This window comes from Apostichopus japonicus, chromosome 3 (assembly GCF_037975245.1).
Source record: "Apostichopus japonicus isolate 1M-3 chromosome 3, ASM3797524v1, whole genome shotgun sequence".
In the NCBI taxonomy this organism is placed as follows: domain Eukaryota; kingdom Metazoa; phylum Echinodermata; class Holothuroidea; order Aspidochirotida; family Stichopodidae; genus Apostichopus; species Apostichopus japonicus.
In genome coordinates this window covers 22704908-22710907 of record NC_092563.1, presented here as the reverse complement: position 1 = coordinate 22710907, position 6000 = coordinate 22704908, and the positions used below count along the sequence as shown (strand labels likewise).

At 37.8% G+C, this 6000-nt stretch overlaps 1 protein-coding gene across 4 annotated transcripts in view; it reads left to right on the top strand.

Annotated features, from left to right (window-relative positions):
• The first annotated feature begins 2346 nt into the window (after positions 1-2346).
• Positions 2347-6000, top strand: part of LOC139965468 (uncharacterized) — a 79524-nt gene continuing 75870 nt past the window's right edge. For 2 of the 4 annotated variants that reach the window (XM_071967843.1, XM_071967840.1), the window contains exon 1: positions 2904-3835. The gene's annotated coding sequence lies outside the window, so the exon portion shown is untranslated. The other 2 variants (XM_071967842.1, XM_071967841.1) reach the window with 2 other exon arrangements.

Below are 6000 nucleotides of genomic sequence, written 5' to 3'. Positions count from 1 at the left end.
TGTTCCAGGGTGGTACTATACTGATATTTCTCTGTAGCAGTTCGAGAACAGTGTTAGTGACTTCGTGAAAGATTGGTCGGTTCGGACATGGGAACTATCAACGAGGTAAATGAATCTGGAGGATTCATGTCAATTGGGTGCGCGCGTACCATGTATGGAGGGTCATGTGATGTGTTCCAGGGTGGTACTATACTGATATTTCTCTGTAGCAGTTCGAGAACAGTGTTAGTGACTTCGTGAAAGATTGGTCGGTTCGGACATGGGAACTAACTGCATAAGAAGGTACTGGTACTTCAGGCCTACGAAATAGTGCTAATATGCTAACGTTCAACCTTATTCTCTTAAATGAAGGCAGGCTTTCTACATAATCTACTTATTAATACAGCTCTAGAGGCAAGCTTTTTCTCATATGGCCTAACGTTATTACTACACGCTATAAGTGAATGTAGAAATGGGAAATGTGGGGAAATGTTAAGTTCAGTGCAACCACGGAATTCTCCATGGAACAGAGCCTAATGCTGCTCGACGGGAATATAGCTATCACGTTAGGCTACAGGCACGGTTATTGCTAGGTAACGGGTGTCGTCTGCTGCTCTAAGCGCGCAAACTCATTTACGTACTAGTTGGGTGAAATCATCATGCGTAATAGGGAGAGTAGTATATTAGTACCACCCTGGAACACATCACATGACCCTCCATACATGGTACGCGCGTACGCGTGTATTTACTGTGTGATAGTTTCTCCAGATTCATTTACCTCGTTGATTTACATGTATTACGTAATAGTTCGTAATAGTTTGTAGCGTTAGTTGTTTGCACGTGTGTATTCTTCAGTTCTGTATACGTCGTTTTAATGGCAGCATCGTCCCTGAAGAGCTCCGGGGTTCGCCTCGTAAACCCCTTATTATTTTGTCATATTTTATTAATCTCGGGTCGTCAATAGCCCAGATTCACTCTTATCTGTACTGTCTGGAGGTCAGGAAGGAGATGTCACCCTTCTTTAGAGGCAGGATGCCTCAGGTTTTGGATGGTTCGGCTTCTGGCTCGAAGCCACTGGTTTCCTAAGATGGCGGACCTATCACATATATATGGCGAGCTAGCGTTGATGGAGTCTCGATGTCCGCGAGCTTCCTTTACCGCGAGCGTAGAGTCCTCTTCTTCTTTATCGCGAGCGAATTGACTTCAGTATAAGAGTTTAAGTCGTAAATATTAAATGCCGTACGTACCCTTATTGTTAATTAATAGAATCTGATTTTAAGTGTTTGGCTAGGTTGTACTTGACCGTACAGAGTACATACGTTAGCTTGTGTATTGGTGCTCCTAAAAAGCATATCTGAGTTTACCAAGTTGTACTTAGTACTTTAAATGCTTATATGTAGTTATATATGTCATAATTCAATTAAATGAACCTTTGTAAGCTATTCCAGATTTTATATGGTTATATATTCATTTTCTGGTTTAGGTTCTTTTGAGTTGAGTCGTGATCCGGTGATGTGAGGGTTACTGATCATTGTTGTTAGATGACTGGGCTGGTAAGTTGATGCATGATATTTTGCAGGGTATTTCTTTTGTGGTCATAATTGTTCATGCGAGGACCTGAGGTTACATTTTAGCTATTTTGTTTATTATTATCTTCTGATTTTATCTCGCCAGGAGCGAAAGGATATGTATATACGCCATGCCATTGATTTGTGTTCTTCGTCATGTTACAGAAGGTGTTAATTAAATTTCATATTTAGTTATGTGCTAGATTGGTCCTTCGGTAAATATTATCATATTCTGCTGTTATCATTTTTATGGATGATGTTATTGTACTACACAAGAGATTCACTTTTTCACTCTTCGGGTTTATATGGATGAACCGATAACTCCATTCTTTTCTTCAATTCATATCCAATTCTTTTCCAATTCATTCAAGTCTTACTCGATTATTATCTTGTTATTATCACTAGAGATGAGCTATTGCAGGGTTGCTAGTCACTTGTTCATTGCAAGATTGTTTTACCAATTATCTGTTGTTTTATTATTTTCATTCAATTGAGGAGTTTCACACCAATGGTAGGTTGTTGGGTAATATATACATGGCTTACCTGGACAACTGCTTAGTTTTTAATTTTCTCTTTTCATTGCAGAGGCTGTTTGTCTGTTTGTTTTGTTTGAATAAATTGGATGAACCAAGTGCGACTCTTCATCATTGTCATTTGTGTGGCATGACTCACCGCTAGCTCCCCATTCAACTAGATTCCCAAATCGCTTCATTTACAGATGCGATCAAACCACGAGAGAAAATGTTCAGCTGAAATACTGCGATAACTTCAGGTAGCATACGCCCGCTAAAATCCCCATTGACTTATACACTAAATCACAAAATTAATGTGGTGTCTAAGTCTAGATAGAAGGTTTCACTAGCTCAACGCTACCCATCACCGGATAGCTGACAAGTTGGTCTTTAATGGCACCATCAATTTTCAGTACCATGACCGAGCAGATTTTTTGCTATCCAGCCGGAAGTTTTCATCACTTGTAAACAAACCTCTTCACTCAGTAGTAAACAATTTTCCTACGCTGCTCCTGGGAGGCCTAAAGGGGTCTAAAATTGCCTCAATTGACCCAATTTTCACACCATTCATGCTCTTCAACATGCAAGCCACAGAAACTAGATCATGATTGATAACAGGTCAAAAAAGATGTTCTCCTGCTGCTTTTTGGCACTTTTCCTGAAGGAGAACAATCGAGCGGATGGATATAGACTCTAATAGGAGTACACCACCTTAAAGTCGAAATTCAATATGGCCGCCAGACAAGCTAACGAAACGCATAATCTGCTTCTATCATACGAAATGCGAATAGCCGTCTTACGATGTTTGCCGTTCTGAATGCGACGAAATCCAAAAGGTATTTCACTTAACGTAAAATCCGGGTCACTTTCGAGTTGTTTTCAGGCATTATCGCGACTTAGGAATGATTTTTAAGCATCCTCCGGCAAGATCATGGAACCGCTATCAAATTTTCTTTGCCTAATTTCTCCGGCAAAATTTACGAAATTCCAACATAACATTCCACCTATGCATTAAATAATGTGTTTGCTACGCGCATGTGTCTTTTTTTTGGGCATTATAAACCATATTTGGCAATAAATGGTTATTGGAAAACTCTATGCGTGCAGCCTTACGCGGCCGCCGTAATTCAAACGTAATGATATGCAAAATCAGTAAAACAATCGAAGGTCACGGGGGCATATCTCCGACTATTGGAACAGAGACCGTGGAGATAAGAAGAAAGGAGTCTGATCAGAGAGTTTCCACAACAACTGCTGTCTGATAAAATGATTGCCGTGGTGCAACAGTGATGAAATAGGGTTTCAAGTTTCAACAGCTTTCGCTATTGCGCAATGAAGGGAAAATTCCCCGTGTCGACGCCAGCTCGAGTTCAAGTTCAGTTCAAATTCTTCAACATAGTAAATATTGACAAAGACAATTTGTGGTACAGTGGTATCAGTATAACGTACTGTAGTTCATATATAGCATCGTGTGTTTGACAATTGGTGTGGGTAAGACATAAATAAACGATCAATTTGAAAGCACATCACGAAGAAAAGCTGTACGTTCCTGACTACAATGTTGAAGCATACATGAAAGAAGATTTTATCAGTTTTTACAGTCTGTCTAAGACTTTCATTTAGAGGTCTTTTGGAACATTTTGGTTGAAGAACGTAAAGTCTAACTCTCTGCTTTGGTGCTTGTCTGAAATATTGTGACTTGATTAGACACAGCTTAGGATAACGCTAACTATAGCTCACAAATGTTCCCGATGAATGCCATTCACTTTGACCAAGGTATAGTTATGTATTTGAATTGAGTTCTCCATATTTCAGCTGGTAAATTCGTATTAATTTAAGATTAAAGGGTATCCTCGGTTAGCGTTTAGCTTTTAAATCTTCCCCGAGGCCCAGAAATATAAAAACTACAAGTAGAATACAAATAATACTATCGCGTAAGCCTATGCTGTTTGGTAGAAAAAGTGTTCCCTAAAACCTGCAACTAGGTTAACTATAGTTATATCGATTAAGCCTAATGTTACAGTAACATACCATAACGTTTGGGCTAGGTTAACTGTTCAGGAACTAGTTGAAAGTACTGGCCAAAGGATGGGCTTTTACTAGCCTGTACTAATGGTTTGGGTATTGGTTGTAGCCAATGGTGAGTTAATGGTACTGATATTTGGTTGTTTCTCAGTATGATTGGTTCAAGAGGTTCCGAACTGTAGTTGTCACCAAATCAACAGCATGTTGATAACACTGAATGTAATAATGTTAGGGGAAACTTTACTTTTAAGTTACCTATTTTCAAGAAATGTGCTCAAAAAATTAAATGACAAAAAACGTTATGTTTTGCTCCAATTCTTCATGTATTCCCTGGGCATTCATTACAAGCACCTACAAAATTGTTTCATAGTCATTTAGTCAAGAACTTTACTCTCCAAAAATGCAAAATTCACTGGCCACTAAAACTTTGTCATGTTTGCTACAAAGGATATGGCTTATATATATATATATATATATATATATATATATATATATATATATATATATATATATATATGTGGGCAGGGTCAAGCGGTAACGGAGGGACATTTGACTGTTTTCCTTACACATTTTGTCTCTCTTTGCATCAGTTTGAGGGAGTATGTTGCAATTTCTTTTGTGGTTATCTAGACAGGTAGTTACTTGCTTCATACCCATAAACTTAATTCTTGTGGCTGTTACTGTAGGGAAAATATGGCATGAAAAACATGGTAACGGAGGGACACCAAATGAACACGTGTTTTCACACTTTTTTTGGAAGATGTCAAATCCACTGTTCTTAAGTTGCACTGACCATGTAACTTATATCAGGTGTTGGCTGGTACATTGCTTCACATACACCAAGGAAAAATTAGATGAACAGGCATCAATTGTGAAATCTACAGCTGATTTCGTACAGTAACGGAGGGACAATTCCGATGGTAACGGAGGGACACAAATTGTTCAGTGTTGTTTAGTGTAGCCTTTTGCCTGTTTTTGCTGCTTAGTTAGATTCAATATTTTTTATTGCTGTTGGACTAAAAGTTATTATATTACTTAGGGAAACAAGGATAAGAACATTAAACCAACAGCTATGTTCACCAAAACATTAGCAATTTTAGTGGTTAATAAAAATGTAAGAAAAAATAGTAAGAAATTGATTAAAAGAACAAGTTTAAACAGACCACTCTTCATCATTTAGCACTCTCTAACTGCATTATTAGCAACTGTTGGGGGGGGGGGGCTGGTGGCTAGTGGCTAGTGCACTTCAAACCAAGTCAGTAAATCACATATTTACAGTAGACAGTTCACAGGTACTGTACTGTACCATGTGCAGAAAGGAAATTTCATTACAGTAGTATGAGAGTCACATTTTGTCTTCCAAATACTGCTAGTACTTTGCAGAAACCACTTTGTGCAGTATATACTTGATACTGGGCTTAAAAGTGAAATGCTGAAGTAACTTCTAACTTTAATGATAAAACCATACTGTAATAATGCAGTGGTAGTATAACAATTTAACAACTAACAACAATAATAATACAAAAACATTTTGAGACATAACATGATACAGTTACAGTAGCTACTGTACTGTACTGCAGAAAGGTTCAGTATACCTGAATGTAATATTTGTGGATTAGAAATTATAGTTGAATTAACTTCCTGTGATTATTTATAAACTCAAAACAAAACAACAATATCATAGAAATAAAAAACAATATTCCAATCACAACTATGCTTTGAACATGTCTGCAAACTTTTCTATTATTTTTAATCCTGATCAACAAATTTTGAGTTTGCTCTTGCTGAAAGAAAGTGGCTTTGGAAGCTCTTGCAAATGGAAGAAAATGTCCTTGATTCTCACAGCTGAAATATTGCTCACAGTTTTGAACTGGTTGGCAATCAGCAGTGTATGAATGAAAACTTCCATTCTGTAC